Source organism: Colossoma macropomum, unplaced genomic scaffold (assembly GCF_904425465.1).
Source record: "Colossoma macropomum unplaced genomic scaffold, Colossoma_macropomum, whole genome shotgun sequence".
Classification (NCBI taxonomy): domain Eukaryota; kingdom Metazoa; phylum Chordata; class Actinopteri; order Characiformes; family Serrasalmidae; genus Colossoma; species Colossoma macropomum.
Genome location: NW_023495319.1, coordinates 98,667 through 121,764, shown reverse-complemented (window position 1 = coordinate 121,764; position 23,098 = coordinate 98,667). Strand labels below are relative to the sequence as shown.

Below are 23,098 nucleotides of genomic sequence, written 5' to 3'. Positions count from 1 at the left end.
CAGCTGCCATAACGTGTTGAGGCCTCGGTTGCTGTACTGACGAGGATGAAGACGCAGAGTGCGCCGGCGTTCCACTCACTCCTGCAAGTTCTCCTTCAACAACACAGACAGACAGTTTCCTCCGAGTCCGTCTGGCTCTTTATTCTAGATAAATACAGTTTCCTGCTCAGCCGTTTCAGCCGGTTCTTATACTAATAACAGGCTGGTGCTGATGTGCAGGAGAGACAGGGAGACTGAGTGTTTCTTTATGGGTGAATCCATATGAAAATATAGCTCCACAAACTCCTCACCGCCCCTCATTTTAACACAAGAGGTTGCTGCTACCTTGCCTATGGCTACAGTATTGCAGCTTTAATGTCATAATTCTATGTCTTTATTATCAAAATATTATGACTTTATTCTCAAAATATTACGATTTTATTCTCGAAATATTATGACTTTATTCTCACATTTTCATATCATACGACTTTTTATCTTGAAATATTACGCCTTCATTCTCAAAGTCTGTTTTTTTATTAACAGTGACCATAAAATGCTGTTGTAGTTTTCAGATTTTCCCTAATGCTGAAATATGAATGAATATGTACTTAATGATGATTTTGACTGTAAAGTAAATAAATTAAGAGTGGACTCTTGCACAGCACTGTATGTTGACACCATTTTCTGTTTCTTTCACAGGTGGACTGAAAATGTTTCCAAGACTCATTTTCACCGCATTCCTCTTCCTGTCCCTCATCGCTCAGATGAACATTCAAGCTTTTAAAGTCATGTTTTCATCATCTAATACCCACCAAAACATCACAAGGGCAGCTATTTTACAGAAATCAGCAGAAGTGTGCAGGGACCACATTGTGAGCCAGAAAGGAACCTTCGTTCAGGTGAGAGAACAGTCAAAACAAACCGTCATGCTCACATCAGCACATCTCAGGGCTTAGACCATGGTAATAATAATGGAAAAAGATGACATGAAAAAGAATCCTGTTCTAAATATAAACTAGTCGGAAGTAAACATTTCAGCTTGCAAATAAATGGATGATTCTACTGAACTGGTTTAAACTCAGAGCTGATAGACATTTGGGACTTTTAACTGATTTTGGACTTTAGACTAAAATTCTTTATTCATCTGATGAGTGTTCAAGGTTAAGGAGCAACTGAGTGAGAAGTTTAAGCTCAAGGATAATTGAAATGAATTTAAACAGAAATAGGGTCAGTGGTATAACGTGAAAAAGGTAATCATTCTACACCTTGCTAAATGTGCATCCACAAGACAATACACAGTATAAGTTATTCTTCAACAATGTCCAGAAACACCGCCGACTTTTCTGGGCTTGTTTATTGACTTGCCTGACTTTTTGGCAAGAGTTGGTCAAAGTAGTGCTGTCTGAGGGGTTGAAAGTTACAGGCATTCAGTTGTGGTTTTCAGCCTTTTTGTTTACGCACAAAGATTTCCCCCGAATCTGTTGATGTTATTATGCTCTGTAGAGGGCATATAATCCTTGCAATCACTCGGTGAAGAATTTCATTCTTAAACTGTTGGATTATTCGCTGATGCATTTTTGTCAAGGTGATGAACCTCATAAAGGACTCTGCCTTTCCTGGCTGCTCCTTTTATACCCAAGCATGAATACATCAACTGTTTAAGATGTTTTCAGAATATTTTACAGCACTCCTAGTCTTAAATTGCTCCTGTCCCAACTTTTTTGGAACATGTTGCAGGCATCAGTTTTAGAATGGGCACATATATACAAAAAACAATGAAGTTGATAAAGTAAAACATTATATCTTGTCTTTGGTTTTGTTGAAATGCAGGTCAAATTAGATTAATTATATAAATCACTGCTTACTGTTTTTATTTGCATGTTACGTGCTGTTTTTAGAAATTATAGTTAGTTGCATATTTAGTTATTCAAACTACTGTGACCTTTTAGAAACAGTCCCTTAACGACTTTTACTTTTGGTTATAATCAAAAGAGTGCAGGCTTTTCCACATTCCATACATTTATGTAAACACTGATGTCTACTGAAGCTGAAGTCCTGGCAGTTTTTCAGAGTCAGTTTAAGATTTATTACATACAGCATTGTTTATTCATTGTGGTACTCCAGCATCTGTTTGTTACGTTGGTAGTCTGTTTCTCTATTTAGCATTCGAAAGCAATGTCTTTTTTAAAGCCACAACAACTGTAGCCTAAACTAAATAAGCCAAATAAACCAAAAGCCTTTAGATAGACCTGTAATTGCACCTTGAATTATCAGCAAATAAGAAAAACACTCATATACTATAATAAGGTCACACACAAACAGGCTCAACAAGAAGGTCCGGCTCGATGTTTAGGTCTCGAATGATCTTAAAATCAACATCGTACTGATGAAAATGTGATGACAGTAGTAGATAATTCACTCACATCCTCAGAAGACGCTCCTTCACTGAGTTTAGACTGACACAGACTCATGGGAAATGCAGTCTGTATACAGTCAGCATCTCGGTTTTTTTACTGAAGCAGACTGAGCTCCACTCTTCTAATGTTCAACACTGTTGAGGGTGTTTAAAAGTGAGGTAAACTAAGCAGCTACCTGTGATAATGTAAGATCCTGCCAGTTCGTTATCTACTGCAGGCTGTAGCGCCCCTGGATTAAAAACACTAATGCTATTGCCGAGTTTGTTAGCGATAGCTAGCTAGTTTAGTAGATCTAGCGTATTTGTTTACTTTGTGAAACCTAGAAAAAAGCTTTAAACATGTGAAGGAACACTTGTGTGTCTGTGTGACACCTATGCTTGTCCAGGGTCGCCAGGAGTCCGATTTTAGACTGGTGCCCAGTAAGAACTGCTGACTCTCTAAAGCAGAGACATTATAAAGGAGGAGGAGACCAATCATTGGTTGAAAAGTAAGTGGGAAAGTCAGTGAGAAAGTGTTTCTCTATTTAATATTTGAAAGCGACGTGGTTTTTCAAAGCCACAACAATTGCAAAAAGTAAGTGTGAAAGCTTGTAATGGTCAATGTGGTATCTGAGTGAAAATGAAACCTACACCACTGTTCAGAAACATCAACGAGCATGCAAAGCCTGTAAGCCTGTAACATGCTGTTCTGGTGAGCCCTAAGGCCTGATTCACACATACTGCGTCTGTGTGGCGTGAGTGATGAGTGATGCGTTTCATTGTGGTGTCCATGTTAAGTGGTCAGCGCTTTCACACAAGTTGCACATGCGAAGCGGCAGAGCCTCCCAGACACTGCACTGAAGTGCCGCGGTGTATAGAGAATAGACCCGGCACTGTTTTTTTCACACACTGCGGCAAAATACATTGAAATAAGCCATGAAAATCAGTGAAAATGAAATAAAAAAAGGTTTGCAAACTTAACAACGCTATTTAATTTAATTCATGATGAAATACTAGTTAAATAATCTGTGCTGCAAACAGGTTTCCCGGTTTGTCTACCAGGCTTGAAACTTTTGCCTAATTACAATTCAGAATGTTGTTGAGGATAAACAGATATATTGTGCACCTTTATATATTATACTTTTATGGAGCAGAGTGACTGATGTGACTATTTATCTGCCTGAAAAATGAAGGTCTGTGTAACTTTCTCACTGCTCCACTCTGCAGCACAAACGCTGTATGTATGAAAGACCAGCTCTAGCGCTCATGCTGCTGCGTAGCTCACGCCACACAGACACAGCATGTGTGAATCAGGCCTAATGGTTCGTCTATTTTCCTTATATATAATGGGATTTGTAATGAATATACAATGGTCTGTATGTGAGTATAATAAGTACTGATACATAATTGTTGATAAATACAATAAGCACATGTCTGAGGCAAGGCAGTGGACTATATTAGTTTGGTTCCAGTGTTTCTGGGATCATCCTTCTAGATGAACTACAAAATCAAAAACTTAAATTATTACCAAACTGTCTGACCAACCTCAGTTATTACCAGGTTAGAGGTAAGATTAGCCTCGCCAGGACAGACGTGATCTCCTGAGACTGGCTGGATCATGGTGAAATTCACTGTTATCAAGGGTACACCCCTTCTGAAACCCACCCCCCCAAATTCTTATAGTTGGAGCTGATTTAACGTCCAGAGAACAATCTGTAACACAAGCTAGCGAAACGCTATCATAAGCTAAGCGTTCATCCTTCAAAACAAATGTTTCAGGAATGAAGATCCTGTTCCAGGTGTGCTGATGGACAACGTCTATTCCATGAAACAACTTCAAATACCTTGTTTGGAAGCATTAACACAGGAGAAAAGAGATGTCTTAGTTTCTTTGCCAGCAGGATGTGGTGAAAGTTTACTTTACCATAACGTGATATTTAAAAGACTAAAGTTGATAGTCTTGATCATATATCCATCACTGTCCATAACAAAGGGGATTCCAGCTGAAATACGCTAACAACAGGATTGTCAGAGCTCTGCTCTCACAAGCTGTTGGATTGGTTTGGAAATTGTCAGACTCAGTTTGCTCAAATCCTAAAGTTCCTGACCACATTTAGCTCACATTTTCTTATGGTTGTCCCCAGATGTTCTCCTTACAAGATCACATCTGGCCCTGCATGTCTAGGAGCAAGATTAGAACGATGATTAAGGGTTACATTTAAGTTATCGTTAGAATTAGGTTTTGGACTGAGGTTAGAGTTATTTTTATTTGAATGTAATTAAATGACAAGTTAAGCGTCTACAGTGGACCAGCCTAATAAAGTGTTTCCTGCTTTTCTGCAGCCAGACCCGCTGACCGAAGAGTCTCTGGCGGAAGCTTGCCTCTCTCCTGCCTCAGCCACCACACTAAAGTCCGCCATCACTGATATCAGCAAAAGGAACGCCTGGGTGGACGGCAAGCACGTGTTCGACGCAGAGTACCATTTCGATGATGAGAGCTTTGAAAAAGCACGAAACCTGATCACGCAGGGAGTCTCTCTGGTGAAGGCCAGCCTCAAACTGAAGAACTATGAGTATGCAAGACAGCGGCTGGGCGAGACCCTGCACACCTTACAGGTAACGTGACATGACATGGACGTGAAATGATGTACCTCACTTCACTGCTGAAAAGACCAGCACAGACCAACATGATTTCCATGCTGGTTTAAGGTGGCTTATATCAGTTTAGGCCGGTCTAGGGCCAATTTAGCTTGTCCCGCATCCAAAGCACAGCATATGTTGGTTTTGGTGGTGACCAGCATATCAACTTCTATTGTCACTGACCACAATATCAGCATCCAAAACACAGCATATGTTGGTTTTGGTGGTGACCAGCATATCAACTTCTATTGTCGCTGACCAGAGTATCAGCATCCAAAACACAGCATATGTTGGTCTTGGTGGTGACCAGCGTATCAACTTCTATTGTCGCTGACCAGAATATCAGCATCCAAAACGGTTTTGGTGGTGACCAGCTATTTGGTCTATGCTGTTTATTCTAATAGTGTTTTCTTCAGGCATCCATTTACACAAATGTGTGAATGGGTACATGAATCTTGGCTAGAAAATGCTGATAATCTTTGCGTTAGCTACATTAATAACTCACCATAGTGAACCCTTTACAAAGTAATAATTCTAAAAAAGTCAGTCAATATGTCATCATACCATTGAAGTGTCCATTCTGGTCACTCATTTGTCATGTAATGTTGGCCCTGGACTGATTACATTCGAAGCGAATAAATTAGCAAGTGGAAGCCTTCAAAACTGAGGTTTAGGTTGTTTTTGCTTAAAAATCGAACACTTGGAGAAGCTTTACTTGGCCATCTTCGTTCTTTTTGTTGTCTAAGTGGAAGTAGCATAACTCTGCAATGGCTTCCTCTCAACAGGAGTGACTAACACAGTGTGTCAGTTAGACTTGATTAACCCAATTTCAACTCACTTAATAATACAGTGGATTAACTGTATATCATTGTTGTCAGAAGAAAACCTTGTATCTCTAAAATGGTAACTATACAGGAGAAGGAAAAAACCTACTTTACTTTTAATGTAAGTCAATGGAACCAGAGGTTTTTTCAAAGTCATTTTGGGCCGTTTCTTTTGGTCCATTCATCATGAAATTTACATACAATTTAAAGAACAACAGGCATTTTCACATTATGTCAAAAACTGAAAAACAACAAAAATGGAGATACGAGGTTTTCTTTTGACAGGAGCAATATACTTTTTTCAAACCTGCCAATAATAAAGAGCAGTCAGCTCAAATTTTGCTAACCCACCAAAGCACCCCCCCCCCTCACACCAGAAACCCACCCAGTCTGGTAACACTGGCTAGCATTCACTCACATTCCACAGAAAGAATGCCATCACAATAAGACTCCTGTAGAATTATACTAATACTGGTAAATGTAGCTACTACTACTGCCACTACTACTATGAATATTGTTATTATTAGTAGTAGTTGTGTTTTGTGGTGAAAAAATATTGCTGGTGAACATTGACTAAGTGCTTAACTGAGCGTGTGTTACGTAGTTTAAATTATCCTTAAAAAGGAATCAGGCAGGGCAGTTTTTTTCTTGCATTTTTTCAAATGGGCCCCTTTGGGGAAGACCACCTATGTAGAGGCCCCCATGTAATTTGAGTTTGAAGCAGCAGTAATATCCATCTCCAGCCCATAGCGTTGTCTATGGTTCTGGTGCTGTCTTGCATAAAATTAAGTGAAGTGAAACCCAGAGTCACACATCATTACATAAAACTGGAGCCTCTGGGACTGAACTGGTGGCCAATGCAAAAATCACAGTTCCAAATTACTGGTGCCAAAGACTGTAGCATTTTGTGCAGTGGAGAAATGATTTTTGATTTTCAATTTTAACCCTAAAGGAGCTAAAATACATCTCAAGTACTGGATCTTACGGTTACACTTTCTTTGAATGTCACCTTTGTAAGCATCTATAGACACATTCATAACATGTTATAATGCATTCATAAGGCATCATAAACATGGCTATAAATATTTATAAAAATGCATTACACGTTATAGCCATGTTTATTATGCATTATGAATTGTTAACATAATACATTATAAGTACTGTTCATAACAAATTATAAGAGCTCATAAGTTGTATTTGTCCGCTCTAAGTAAAGTGAAGCGTACTGTACTAAAGCCTCCTCCAGTGTTCAGAGTGAGGCTTCAAGTTGAAGTATCTACTGAAGGATTTACTGAAACACTAAAACATTCACAGTAAAGCACATTACAGGCTTCAAATGTCAGAGTTTAAACTAGAGCTGCCATCAGTGTTTTACCCAATGTGGGAAAGGTAATGTTCACCACCGTTAGCTTGGCACTAACTTAACACTGCATTTCCAATAGAATGCTAACAGCATTAGCATTAGCTGTACTGTAGTGTAGTGATGATACAGAGTGAAAGGCTCCAGTGGCCTTCACTCCACAGTGACTTCACGCTCGGGGTGATGTCAGAGGGGGTTCAGGGGAGGGGCTGATGGGTACTTGGTTTGCTGTGATATAATGTATTGTTTAAAGTGAGACGCTGGGTAAGAAAAGCATATTGTAGCAGTAATTCTAGGCTGGACAGCCAGTTTGGAGCGTCTGAATATTCAGGACTGAAGTCTCGAAGATGCAGCTCTAACAGCCCCAGCGCTGAGGAGTAAAATACTGGAAATCTCTTTGTATTAACTGGAATAAACTTTGTATTTGTCTTTACACTCTCCAAGCTGGGACTGACTTCTTGGCACTGACAGTATAACATGTTATTAACACTATTTATAATGCATTATATTAACATTTCATAATGTATAATAAACATGGCTATAAAGTTTCATTCATTGTTATTCATTTTATAAATATTTATAACCATGTTTATAATGCCATATGAATGCATTATAACATGTTATAAATGTGTTTATAGATGCTTACAAAGGTGACATTCATAGAAAGTGTTACATAACTACTAAAACTACATTCTTGGAGAATCTTTGCAGATCACCTCAGAATTAAAGACAGCTTTCAGCACTGAAGTTAAATTGTTCCAGTTGTTTTTATTAAGCGTTCACCAATGTGACTCAAATACATAACAGAACTACATTAAAAATGCATTGTGTTACATTTAGGGGGATCTATTAGAATATAGTAAACAAGACCATGTTTTCGTTAGTATATAATCACCTGAAAGTATGAATCATTGTGTTTTGGTTAGCTTAGAATGAGCCCTTCATATCTACATTAGGAGCAGCTCCTCTTCCAACAAAGTCCGTCATGTTGCACCATCATGTTTCTACGGTAGCCCGGAGTGGACAAACCAAACACTGGCTCTAGAGGGCACCTTTCATGTTTTTATGCTGAAGCACCAGCTTGAATTTGGTGGTGCTGTAGCTCTTGTTGTAAGACATAGAAAGAAGAAGATTGGTTGCTGCTGGTGCTGGCTGACCATTCTGTGTTGAGAAGTTTGAAAACCCAAATTGCGACAAATGGAGGATAAGACTTATTATTTAGCACAAGAAAAGGCGAGTAAGGGTGAATCCTCACCGTCAAAGAAGAGAAAACATGAAGACGCTAAACGAAATCGGGACAGATGACGGTAAAAAACCTGATGGCCACCATAGGTTCTACTACACGCTTGGAAAGAGAGGGGTGAGGGAGAGAGATTCTGCTGGCTGCAATCTGCAACCTCTCCACTAGATGCCACTAAATCATACACTGCATCTTTAAACAGTGTGTGTCGTCCTGTTTAGTTGTGTAAGTAACTGACTGACTTTATGCTGATGTTGTAGGATTTCTACAGTCACAGTAACTGGATTGAACTGGGAAACAGGTCTCCGTACTCCACCCTCATCAAGCCAAGTGTGCCTTTTGAAAACCTTACAGGTATTTGTGAATCTGTGTTTATAAGTATATTTCTTATCTGTGTGAATGAACATAAATTAAATATGTCTCACGCTCTGATCAGACGTGAACACCCCGACATGCAGCAGCTGTGGTGACGACTGCACGGGCAACATTCTGGAGACGATCATCACCCAGAAGAAACTGACTTCTGGATATTTCAGCCTGACGAGCCCTTCCAAACCCAAAGGTACTGAGTTAATGTTTCAGCCCCCTTAAAAGTCATCAAATAAATTTGTCTGTATATCAAATGACAGCCAGTATTTTTATTGTTAACCAATATGGTCTTAATGTCGATTTTTGACGCTTGTGGACCACAGTTTTTAAATAGTGCCACAGATGCTTTTAGCTGGTTAACCCTGATGATTTCTGGCAAAAAAGCAGACATGCTTTGATGAAGTTTGCTAGCTTCTTCCTAGCCTCCCTCCCATACCTGCCAGTTGTATGCAGAGCTGTGGATATTGTTGACTGGTGTACCTTCACTGCATACTCAGCCACTGAACTCTGTAGCTCCTTCATAGTGAGCTTAGAGTTTTGAGGGACGGTTTCAACACTGTTGATCCAACAGGAAATCCAAACTCTTGGATATTAATTTGGATCATTTTTTACTTGTGCATGTCTAGAACTTTATATTTGATTTATTTAGAATTTTCATAGCTTTCCTCTAAATTCACAGTCTGGGCAATGGTACTTGAATTAAGGGGGTCATTTATCCAGAAAAGGTGAACTTTTTTAATGATTCACAGATGGAGGCCAATTGTAGGCCTGTGTAAACTTAGAGATTCCACAGCACAAAATGTTCTGAATGTTCTTCTGACTGACTTGAAATGGACAGGGAAGTGCAGCCACGGAGGACTGGGTGACCTGACGAGTTTGGCGGAGCCCAAAGGCGGCATCAACAAGGATGACCCCAAGGCTGCTCATGGCAGCCTCCACTACGTGGCAGCTGATGTGGCCACAGCAGCCTCCAGGGATCTTCTGCAGGACATCAGAGACACAGCAGGAAACGTTGAATTCCTCAGGTAGGAATGAGTTATCAGGCATTAGTGTTGAATCAGAGAGGATTAGTGAAGTGAGAGCAGCCATGTGAAAATATTTCCAGGAACATGTGATTTGATTTTGGAAGCAAAACTGAGGAAAGGTATCCAGATGGCCAGGTGGCTGCCTTTCTAACTTTAGATTTAGCTTGTTATATTTATCTTCTGAAATGTTTGTCATTTGAGTAATTCATTCTGAACTATAATGATGATCTGAATATGGTTAGTACAGTTAAACAGCTGCAATATGGCCTTCAGCTTTCTAGCCGTAATGCTAGTTAGAGCAGCCTTTCTCAAACAGAGTGCCTTGGCTGTCTGGCTTTGTCAGGGGTGCCATCAAAAATATTCTGGCATTGCTGACATAACAAAATGAATTAAAATTGCAAAAAACAATAGTTACGCAACGTACCATCATTAAAATTTGTCTCACATGCTCCCTTCCCCATGTCACAGCGTGAACGCCGTGGTCAGCGTATGACTACAGAAAGGCTGGCGTAAATAGCCTACTACAGTGTTTTTATTCATTATCACATGATGCGTTACGAGTGTTGCGTGAGGCACACAAACTAGCTTGGATTTGTTTTTGAAAAAAACAATCAGATAACTAATCTGATCCACTAACTTCATCATCCAGTGGGAGCTCAGCAGCGAGGGTAGTACAGGCCAGCAGCAAGACAAAGAAAAGACAGTACAGTGACAGCTCCTTGTCGTAGGGTTTTCATCTTTACCGGGGATCCATCATGTCTTCTCTCTATATGCCTGGTATGTGGTACGAAATTGTCAAATCAAGCAATGAGACCAAACAAGCTTAAAAGACACCTGACAACAAATCATCCATCACTAGCCAGTAAGGGTGCAGAATACAGGGTGATTTAAAAAGACTCACCCGATTTAAAAATTACAGAACAATGCAGTAAACTGTAAATGGTTTAAATGAGCATAAAGTTTATTATGTAATTGTACAAGGTCTCAGTATGAACCTCCTCCAGCTGTACAGACAACATCAACGCCATAGTCAAATTCATCCCATGCTGGATTGAGCATGTCGGGTGTCGCTGCACTCTCGGCTCTTTCAGTGCGATTTCGGAGATCATCCAGTGTTGTGGAACCAACGACGAACGCTCTGAGCTGTTGGAGCCTCACTGCCCACGAAAATCACACTGCACAGTTATGACGGATTCACTCTTATTGAAGTGGAGAACGCAGAACGCTTTCTGCTCAGGGGTCTCATCTCCTCTCAGACTGAAGGGAGCCGTCTTCCACTGACAGTCAGAAACTCTATGACCCCTCTTTCAGTTGGATTGTGATTGGTTCCTAGGCGCCTCACGGTTGCAAAAATATGGAGCTTTGAAATCAGATGAATCTTTTTTAATCACCCTGTATTTTATTCTTTTGAAAAATCAACACAACCGACAAGAACAGGTCATGATGAATTGTGCAAAAGTGTCAGAGAAAGCACTGGAGGCCAGCTATCTAGTGGCCGAGATAGTAGCTAAGGCTAAGAAGCCACACACGATTGCTGAGACGGTCATATTGCCAGCCTGCACAGCAATTGTCAGCAAAAAGCTAAGCCCACAAGCAGCAAAAGAAACTGTAAAGGTTCCACTGTCAGCCTCTACAATTGTAAGGCGAATTAATGACATGCCTGCAGATATTGACGATGTGGTTTTGGAAAAAATCAGATGTAGTGGGAAATTTCATTACAAGTTGACAAATCAACAGACGTCAGTGGGCACGCTCAGCTGCTTCCTTCACAGCGAGGCACTAGTAGCGAAGATGCTTTCAGATGTACTGGACAGAGTGGTGGACGTTGTTAATTTCATCAAGGCGCGGCCGTTAAAGACCCATCTGCTTTTGATTCTGTGTAAGGAAATAGGAGCAAAACATCATGTATTTGTGAACTGAGCTTTTTAAGTCTAACTTACAGCGAGAACAAGTACAGAGAGCGTCTAGGAGATGTGGAGTGTATGCCTTTCATCTGTCCCTGCCAGAATAGGGAGGTTGTGTGCATCGTCCACTTATTGAGAGTGTGGCCGCCAAGGGATGCAGGGTTTATATTTTTAAATACATTTAGACTGGAGTGACTTGAGATTTTGCGTACTTTTAAAGCGTGCCATGACTGAAAAAAGGTTAAGAAACACTGAGCTAAAGTTATCTGATACACCATTTACATGTTTTGTTGGCTTTCTAAGTAAAAAAATGAACACATCCTCTGTAGAAAAGTGTCTTGTATAAAGTGTTCTCTGGATGTGTTAACTACCTTAGAAAATCGCCAGATTATGTAAGGGGTACACGACTGAACCTACCTTCTGCTTTTAGCTGCTAATAAAAAATCAAAATAACAGGTTTTGATTGATTGATTGATTAAATGCAAGTATGAGTCAAGGTGAGAGTCCATTAAGTGCAAGTCCAAGTGTAAATTTGTAAAGGTGTAAAGTTACAGCCAGTCTGTTGGAAGTCCTAAAGATCCTGTTGGTGCAGCCGGCCCCTGATGGAGATAAAGCAAAGACACGCTGATGTAGATTCAAATCTGTTTAGATGTTTATCTTCTCTCTGTTTGTCTCCTTTATCTGCCAGACTGATGGGAATCTTCCAGTCGTCCTCTGTGCTCTGTTTCGTGGTGGACACCTCAGCCAGTATGGCAGAGGAAATCGCTGAGGTCAAGCGTATCACTTCCTTCATCATCGACAGTAGGCGGGGCACCGCGGACGAACCTTCGGCCTACGTCCTGGTCCCATTCAGTGACCCAGGTGGGCTGGGGTGTGGTGCTCAGGCTCATACATTTTATATCAGTAATACATACACCGATCAGGCATAACATTCTGACCACCTCCTTGTTTCTGCACTCATTGTCCATTTTATCAGCTCCACTTACTATATAGGTGCACTTTGTAGTTCTACAGTTACAGACTGTAGTCCATCTGTTTCTCTGATACTTTGTTAGCCCCCTTTTACCCTGTTCTTCAGTGGTCAGGACCCTCACAGAGCAGGTACTATTTGGGTGGTGGATCATTCTCAGCACTGCAGTAACACTGACGTGGTGGTGGTGTGTTAGTGTGTGTTGTGCTGGTACGAGTGGATCAGACACAGCAGTGCTGCTGGAGTTTTTAAACACTTCAGTGTCACTGCTGGACTGAGAATAGTCCACCAACCAAAAATATTCAGCCAACAGCGTCCTGTGGGCAGCGTCCTGTGACCACTGATGAAGGACTAGAGGATGACCAACACAAACTGTGCAGCAGCAGATGAGCTATCGTCTCTGACTTTACATCTACAAGGTGGACTGACAAGGTAGGAGTGTCTAATAGAGTGGACAGTGAGTGGACACAGTGTTTAAAAGCTCCAGCAGCACTGCTGTGTCTGATCCACTCGCATCAGCACAACACACACCAACACACCACCACCACGTCAGTGTTACTGCAGTGCTGAGAATGACCCACTACCCAAATAGTACCTGCTCTGTGAGGGTCCATGGGGGTCCTGACCACTGAAGAACAGGGTAAAAGGGGGCTAACAAAGTATCAGAGAAACAGATGGACTACAGTCTGTAACTGTAGAACTACAAAGTGCACCTATATAGTAAGTGGAGCTGATAAAATGGACAATGAGCGTAGAAACAAGGAGGTGGTCATAATGTTATGCCTGACCGGTGTGTATGTACTTTTTGTATTTAGTCTTTTGTGTACTCTGGTGCTCTGAATGAGACCACTGTAAACCGCAAATCTGAATATTACAAATAAATTTCCATTTTTCTCCTAAATTACCTGAATCTATTATGATCTACAGGTTTTGGACCAGTGGATAAAACAACAGACCCTGATGTGTTCAAAACTAAAGTCAATGCTCTTTCTGCCGGCGGAGGAGGAGCAGATGATCCTGAAATGAGTCTGTCTGGACTTTGGGTACGTGAATCTTACTTTAAAATGTCAACACAACATACATGTTGTATTAATTGCATTCACTGTGCATTTTGAGCTTTTGTATTAATTTATAATAAAATGAGGTCTAAGGCTGGCTTTACACTGTGAAACGTTTATTTACTTTAGTTGCTTGAAACCTACATGAAACTAAATTGTGCATGAGTTGGGTAAAGCATCTACATTTCACTTGAAACTCAGCTGAAACAACTGCAAGCATCTGAACTTCACGAAACAAGTTTCATGAAACAGTCAGTCAAAATGCAGATTATGCATCATGTGATTACATTGATGAAAGAGGTCAACAGGTTAAACAGGTTAAAAGTTCAGTGTTGGGTTGTTATCATTTGTGACTGTATTTGATAGATGCTGTGACCTCAGAGGGCAGAGCTGACTGTTTCTGTTCGTGGCAGTGATGGATTCAAAAATTGTTGTTACACAAACACTGATGTCCTCAGACAGCAGTATCACAAAAACATACTTCACATATTTAACACATTGTCCTAATATCTGTATATCTCTCTCCACAGCTCGCTCTCGCAGCTGCTCCTGTGGCGTCTGAGATCTTTCTTTTCACCGATGCAGAACCCAAAGACACTGAGATGAAAAGTACGGTTCTGGCACTGATCGAGAGCACAAAGTCCACGGCAAGTATTAACCAATCCAGGATTTCTTAGAGCTCTGTCTTGTTAGATACTAAATTATGGAGGGAAAATACTTATTTCACTTGAAATGAATGTTTGGTAACACTGTACTCATAAACCATCAATCATAAAGCCACATGACACCTACATGAGCCCCTTATGATATAAACTGACTCTTAGCAATAAGCGTTGCAAGAACAGCAGGCATGGATTTTTTTTTTCTTATCTTTGAAGTAAGATCCCCCAGGCATGTCTTTTGTAAATCTGGAGCTTAAATTCAAAGTGCATTCACAGGAACACTAGTTTGAAATAAAAAAAAACTGAAGACTTAAGGCAATGGAGGATAGTGGAACGGTTGCTAAGCAGTGATTGGAGGAGAAATTAAGTGAACGTTCAGGAAAGGCATGGTCAGCGTCAGGAATATGATCGGCCGCAACACAATAACAAGATCGAAATTCGTTCATTTTTTTCGCTGTGCTGCTAGGAAAGTTTACCGCAAGCCAAAACAGCACAAAATTGCGCATGGGGGCCCCCAAGTGGCTCGGCCCCTGCGTATGCACCTAAAAACCTATTGGACGATCCAGGCCTGCTGACAAACCTCCATTAACATTTATAAAGCCAGTATTAGTACTATAAACGCTGCTTTAGTCAAATGAGATGCCATTGTAGGCTTATGAATACTGACCTACAGTAAAGTGTTACCGAATGTTTTTGTACTTGACATAAACATAAAGAATTCATCTAAACTGGCCATAATCCAGAATGGCATGGTCAAGGAGTGTTGGCCAACAGTGACTCTCCACTTCACCAAAAGAGTCCATTCTGGTCTTTTTTTTTTAACCAGTTATCCAGTTACTAAATATTCTTCTACGTGGATCAAATAAACACCACCAACAAAAAGCCAACATACCACAAAAGCACTTCAAATTGGTCAAGAAAAGGAAATGACAAGCCAAAGAACCAGTGTGTTTCTGGGAGAACATTTCAGAGACAGTCAAAAGCTACAAAAAAGGCTATTTATACCAATTCAACATCTATGGTTGCTTAGAAGTCGCCGATATCTCTGGTGCTAACAAAAACATGCTGTAATATTATATGAATTATTTTGGACTTGTTCACTCAAACAAGTGGAGAAATTGTGCTAAAAGTACAGATTTCGAACTTCAATCCATACCATGTTTGTGTTTATAAGTACAACAGTGCAGCTCCAAAAACTCCAACTCCCAGAAGCCCTGGCGATAATCAGTGCTGACCGGTTGCACTTGGGGAATGCTGCATAAAAGCTCGCCCAAACAGCAGCTCAGCATTACACTTTTGTAGAGGGGTAACTGGTATGGTAGTTTAGCCCAGGTGGGTATAAAGGAAGAACGAAACAAAAAGAAACAAACAAATAAAGAAAGTAAAAAAGGTAAAAGAAAGAGCACTGAAGCTGGCAAAAGAAAAGAAAAGAAAAGAAAAGAAAAAAAAGAAAAGAAAAAGAAAAGAATGGAAGGAGAACCTAAAAGGGAAAAGCTGTAACAGATCAAAAGGAAAAGACCATATCCAGAGAGGTTGGTGACATGGACTGTGGTAAGTTCAGCTCTCGCCTTTATGCCCTCTTGAGCTTGAGGGCGGTTTCGTGCTTTTTTAGGCTTCCCCTTTTAAACAAGTTCCTTTGTTCTCTCATGCAGTAGGTCGCTGGTTCCAACCCGGCGTCCGCCCTTGCATTTGCAAAACCTAGCCGGGAGCAGAGACGCTATTTCATCAACTTTCACACTTTGGCTGTGGAAAGTGGGTGAAATGTGGATGCACTGAGCGCAATTTTCCAACGGGGGCTTAGCGATAGGCTAAAAGATGAGGTGGCCATCTGAGATTGACCCTCCACCCTAATGAAATATGCATCAGGCTAGACGCCCGCATGCGTCAGAGGGTCAAGGAGAGAGCTAGCAGTGCTCGAGGCCCTTCTTCCCACTCCGGTTGGCGCAGCCTTCCCACTAGACCACTGTCTCCTCAGGAGACCGCCGAGCCCATGCAGTTGGGCGGTACCCATCTCCACAACCATAAATCAAATCACTGCTTCTCAAGAGCAGAACATACGGGCACTTCCCAACCCTTGGGAAACCCAAAGGCCTACACAAGCCAGGGGAACCAAGCTCACCCCACTACCTCAGGTCTTCACCTGGACGTCACTCTTTTAATGGGGTCCCCACCGACACACCAAGCTGCAGGCTTTTGTGGATTCTGGGGCTGCAGGAAGCTTAACAGACTCCTTGCCTCAGCCCTCTGGCTATCAGTAGAGCCTTTGGACCGTCCCTTGCCAATTCTTGCCATTGATGGGCGGTCACTGGGATCTGGCTAGGTTATACACACTGCACGCCCCCTCTTACATTACAGGTAGGCTTCCACACTTAAAAAATAGAGCTGTTCATCACCCAGACTCCACATCATCTCCAGTTAGTTCTAGTGTACCCCTGGCTTGAACAACACAACCCACGCATGAACGGGTGCACTCAGTTGGTGTATGCATGGGGTCCGCGCTGTCAGGGGACTTGCCTGGGGCTTTCAGGGCCCACGTCTGAGCCCCAAACACCTCAAGACCCGGTTGTGCCTGACCTCTCCCAGGTCCCTGAGATTTACTGGGACCTCTGAGAGGTGTTCAGTAAAAAGAAGGCTCAAATCCTACCCCCACAGAGAGTTTGACTGCTCTATCAACCTTCTTTTCGGGCACTGGATTGGCATTTCTCAACATCGGCAAGCTGAGAAAAAATTAGAATGTAAATCAAATGTATCACTGTGTAACTAACTACATAAGTAGTGATGCAACTGCATGCTTAAATTTAAATAGTGTGGCAAAACAACAGTAATGACTCCATTAGATTTATAGTACTAATGAAGTTTATATTCATATTACTACAATTTCCATCTCTATTGCGTTAACAGGTGAATTTTATGCTGACCAATCCTCTGACCAACACAACTCGCAGCCTCTCCAACCCAGTGAACCAGGTGTACGAGGATTTAGCGGTGGCCTCAGGCGGACTGGCCATCGAGGTCCCCAAAGAACTGCTACCTAACGCTACTAGTGCCATCAATGGCACCTCCGTCTCTTCTCTGGTAAACCCAACACTGATAAAATAATACTCCTTAACATCTCTACAGTCATAAATATGATAAACTGCCAAACATAAAAGAACATACATGTTTTTGTGAAGCAGTAGTGTATATTCGCAATTTATTGCCATGATCAAAATGATTTAATCACAGTTATTTAAGCCGACTGAGGTCCAGCTTTAAAGGCACTGAAAAGTGCCCAGCAAAGGTTTTTGTTTTGGAGAAAAGGATGTTTTGGTTGAGAGTTGTTTTGTGTTTGTTGGGTGAGAAAATAAATTTAAACGGCTGCTGTGAACTTGACCCCTGCCTCCAGCATCCTTCCTGAGTCTGAGGTAGCACAGGGCGTTTTACACAGTCATATCATGCCACAGCAAGCAGAATGTGAATTTGGTGTGTTTAGTTGAGGCAAATACATGTAAATAAAAGAAAAGCGGTAAATGCAAAAAACAGCCATCTTTGTGGAGGGGTGTGAATAGTTTTCACAACAGGGGGATCTCACCCCTCATTGCTCACCAGCAGCTCAACACAGAGTCACAACATTTCACACTCAGAGAGAGTTCTAGTTCATCTGATCTGGTGTGACTGAGACTGATTTTGTCACACAACCCTCTGGCTCAGACTCACACTCAGACTTTTCTCAAGCCTCCTATCAACGTTTACAGTCACCAGAGTACTGATATGTTAATTAATTAATTAATTAAGTTTTTAAATTAATTAATCCTTATTAGTCCCACAATGGGGAAATTTCACCTCCACAATCTAACCTATCCATGCAGTGAAACACCACATACACACTAGTGAATACACTCACTAGGGGGCAGTGAGCACACTTGCCCGGAGTGGTGGGCAGCCCTATCCGCAGCGCCTGGGGGTTAGGTGCCTCATGTACTGTCGGCTCAGGGGATCAAACCAGCAACCTTCCAGTCGCAAGGCTGGTTCCCTAACCTCCAGCCCACGACTGCCCCAAAGTTTAGCTGCATTGGCCGGGAAATGAACCCGGGCCTCGCTCGTGGTAGGCGAGAATTCTACCACTGAACCACCAGTGCACCTGTTGCACCTGTTTTCTATGTCATATGACCTGTGTAGTTCCTTTTTAAAGCCCGGGCTTTAGCTTAGCCTAGTTGCGAGGTATTGCTTCTCTTTGTAGAGCTACTGAGCGTTTCCTCAGTGTTATTGTTTGCCGTTTGGTGTATTGGACTGACTTTTGCCATTTTGTCTTTGCCCTTTTGGATTTGACACCCTGTATGTTCACCGACTACGATTCGTCAAGCCCTTTTCATTCAAAGCCTCATTTCTTGCTTTTTACAGACGGCGTCTGACTGGGTCTGTCACGTAGCAGATTTATTGTACATGCATTACATTCAGAACCACTGTGGTGAATGATATTAATGTGAGTGTTAATCCAGCTCTCCTGTGTCTCCTCAGGTGACCATATTTCAGACAGTGAGGGACCCGGGGAGAGCAGAAACTTTCTACTTTCAGGTGGACTCCGCTGTGAAAAACCTGACGTTCTACATAACAGGAAATTCAACACAGTTCACCATCACTGCTCCCTCTGGTGATTACACACTGTACTGTTCTGAACATAAAACTTTTACGAAAGCCGTCTTTCCTGACCAGATTATTGTAAAAGTTCTAGCTGTGATGCATTACACTGCTGTCCATAAGTTTGGAACCAGTATTGTTAATAATATAAAAACAATCAGGTTGCAGATAAATGTATAAAATAACTAATATGTTAGTCCTTAACACCTTTACAGGTTTCAGATAATATTTATGAAAATATGAAGCTGTTCATAAAAAAATCGAATTGTAGAATGATGAACAGAGCTCTAGAAGACGGTAAACTGACTGAGAAATCTGTAGAACATTGAGAATAAGAATATGAATGAGTCATAATAAAATTAATCTCCAGAATTCATCATATTTGTGGCACAGTTTTTAGAGAATAGACCTGAAGGAGCTGAATTTACACACGTCTTGCAGCAAAAGACACTGAAATAAGTCATGAAAATCGGTGCAAATTAAACAGAAAGTGGAATAAAAACTTAAAAATGCGAATTCTGTAATTTAACTTCAGTTATGAACGATATCAAAGAAAATACTAGATAAACATTTTGTGCTGCAAACAGATTGTCCTGCTGGTCTACCACGCTTGGGTAAACAAATATATATATCGCTGCTGTCAGAAGAAAACTTCTTATCTCCATTTTTGCCGTTTTTCAGTTTTTGACATAATTTGAAAGTACTTGTTGCCCTTTACATTGTATGTAAATTTCATGATGAATGGACTAAAAGTTATGACCTAAAATGACTTGGAAAAAAGTCTGGTTCCATTGACTTACATTAAAAGTAAAGTAGGTTTTTTTCTTCTCCTGTAAAGTTACCATTTTGGAGACACAAGGTTTTCTTCTGACAACAGCGATATATATTTGTTTACCTAAGCCTGGTAGACCAGCGGGAAAATCTGTTTGCAACATATATATATTTATTCATATATTCATATATATGTTCATTTATTCATTACGAATAAAAGTTACAGTGCGGGTGGTTGCTAGGTCTATGAACTGAATGTTTGAGAACTCAATGCATAAACCATGCTTTGATGTAATAACATACACTAGAACTTTTCTCCTCTCCTCACAGGTCAGTCTCAGTCGAGTGGTCAGTCATACGGTCCTCTGGCTGTGATTCAGAGTGTGTTGAACTTCCACATGGTGCAAGTCAAAAACTCCAGCCAGGCAGGAGTGTGGACCATCTACATGAACTCAACTCAGCCCTACACGCTCAAAGTCACCGGTAAAACTCTCTCAAGCTCACTGAGGGTTTTTTGAAATTCCCAGGATTGGGACGAGTTTCATTTAAGCCCATTAAGTTGCATATCAATTCAAACAATTCAGCCAACCAGCTTAAAGATCCCCTGATTCATAACATTCATAGATACACACTGCAGCCAGTTGCACCAGCTGAATGTAAGTTTGATAGTGATTAACCTTACGTTAAGAGGGGTTCGTTTACAACTAGCAATACACACAGAATTCCGGTTGCACCACAATCACTTAAGGTATATCTTAACTAGTCCAAAGTGATTGTAGATCAAAACGCTGCAGCACAGAATGACGTTTTCTCTCTGCAGCCCAGCTGCCCAACATAAACAGGACAGATTACATGTGATCTGAACACTCTCCCTCGTTTCTCTCCTTCCGTGCTGTGTTTACTTCCCTTAAGGTGTGTGTGTGTGGTATGAGTTATATTTTTAAAAGAGATTGTTTTACAGTAAAGTGGTGTCCTCAAATTGTCCATCTATGTGTGTTTATTCTGTTCTGCTGCTGGAATTTGTCCGATGCTCAGGCTGGGCTCTCGTGCACAACTTTTTGATGGCATTTTATCAATCATGGCCAATAACGTCAGCAAAGCTGCGGCTAACATAATCACTATTTGAATCTTCTGAATGACAGAAAGGTAACGTTAGATTTGTTAGTTATCTGTTATGTATTGTATGATAATAAAGTCAGCGTCACAAGCAACCTGAGCATTGATGATGTGGTAAACCCGTGAAACTGGGGGCCTTGATTCTAAAATATGTGCCATCCACACATCCGAGCATATCAGAAAGCTGGCAATATGAAAAAAACATCTGACGGCTGTTATTTTGTTGGTCAGGCTGTACTGGGGACTGCACTTAAGTGATGTGCCTGCATAATGACAGCACAACTGCTCTTATTGATATGTGTACTTGAATAGAGTCACCCAGCAGATTTTGGAATGACCTTTGATCTAAATCTCACAGCCAGACACACTTAAAAGTAGGACTGAGGGCTCTGTTCCTGCTGGTGGCTAGGAGGTCTGTGATCTTTTCAATCTCTGATAAATAAAAGTCGTCTTTAATCAAAGGGCTGTAATCTGTCCTGCAGAACTGGTTGCCAACCAGTTTTCCCATCAGTCAAATCGACCAGCCGTTTTAACAGATTTTTCACAGCAGAATTCACAGATACTATAGGTTGTGTGAATTTTAAGTTAGAACTTACAGCTATGTTGAAACTATGTTACTTGATGTAACCTGTTAAATTCTACTGGCTCATAAGCATATTGGCAGTTTACATTCAAAACAGGCTATGATCGGACTTACATTCAATGGTGCAACTGGCTGCAGAAGTTTGGAAACAATAAACTTTATTATTAGAACACAGTAAGATCATTCAAACTATTACTAGACCTTTTTGCCTGTTTCATGTATTTTATATTACAGTATTTCCTAATACAAACAAAAATATCATGTCATGAAATATGCATGCTAAAAATACACTATGAAATAAGATAGTAAATTAGATTTTACTAGATATACACTATATGGACAAAAGTACTGGGACACCTACACATCACACCTACAGGAGCTTTTATGAATCCCATTCTAAATCCATAGGTATTAGTATGGAGTTGGTCCCCCTTTGCAGCTCTAACAGCTTCCACTCTTCTGGGAAGCTTCTACAAGATGTTGGAGAGTGTCTGTGGGAATTTCTGCCCATTCATCCAGAAGAGCATTTGTGAGGTCAGACACTGATGTTGGGCGAGAGGGCCTGGCTCACAATCTTCATTCTAGCTCCTCCCAAAGGTGTTGGATGGGGTTGAGGTCAGGGCTCTGTGAGGGCCAGTCAAGTTCTTCCACACCAAACTCACCCAGTCATGACTTTATGGAGCTGCTTTGTGCGCTGGGGCTCAGTCATGCTGGAACAGGAAAGGTTCTTCCCCAAACTCTTCAGAGTTGAAGACAAATGTCCAAGTTGTCCAAAATGTCTTGTTCTCCTGAAGCATTAAGATTTCCCTTCACTGGAACTAAGGGTTCTAGGCCAACCCCTGAAAAACAACCCCATATCATCATCCCTCCTCCACCAAACTCTACAGCTGGCACAGTGCAGTCAGGCAGGTAACGTTCTCCTGGCGTTCACCAAACCCAGACTCGTCCATCAGACTGACTGATCGAGTATTCGTTTCCTCTGCTCCAGAGTCCAGTGGCGGCGCTTTACTCCACCCGAGGCTTGGCATTGTGCTTGGTGATGTAAGGCTTGTGTGCAGCTGCTCATCCATGGAAACCCTGTCATGAGGCTCCCAGTGCAGAGTTTTGTGCTGAGGTTGATGCCAGAGGAGGTTTGAACTTTGCAGTTATTGATCAGCAGAGTGTTGGGGACTTTATGCTCCTCAGAACTCGGCGACCCGCTCTGTAACTTGTGGTCTGACACTTCATGGCTGAGTCGCTGTGGTTCCTAAACGCTCCCACTTTTCAATACACCCACAGTTGATCGTGGAATATCTGGGAGGAAAGAAATTTTGTAAACTGACTTGGTACAATGGTGGCATCCCATTACAGCACCACAGTTGAATTCAGTGAGCTCTTTAGAACAACACACTCTTTCACAAATGTGTGTAAAGCCAGGCTGCATGGATAGGTGCTTGATTTGATACACCTGTGGCAATGAGACTGAATGAAAACACCTGAATTCAATGATGAAAAGCTGTGTCCCTATACTTTTGTCCATATGATGTAATTACTTACCACAAGTAAAGAAAGGATATACACTGTCACTGATGTGAAGCACCACGTT

General features: G+C 41.3%; 1 protein-coding gene and 1 non-coding gene across 2 annotated transcripts in view; one reads left to right on the top strand and one right to left on the bottom strand.

The window, feature by feature from the left end:
* Positions 1–23,098, top strand: part of LOC118801765 (von Willebrand factor A domain-containing protein 7-like) — a 69,097-nt gene that overhangs the window by 42,042 nt on the left and 3,957 nt on the right. The gene's annotated exons all lie outside the window — the stretch shown is intronic.
* On the bottom strand, positions 18,474–18,544 carry trnag-acc. Its single transcript has one exon. It is a non-coding gene; the product is annotated as a tRNA-Gly (tRNA).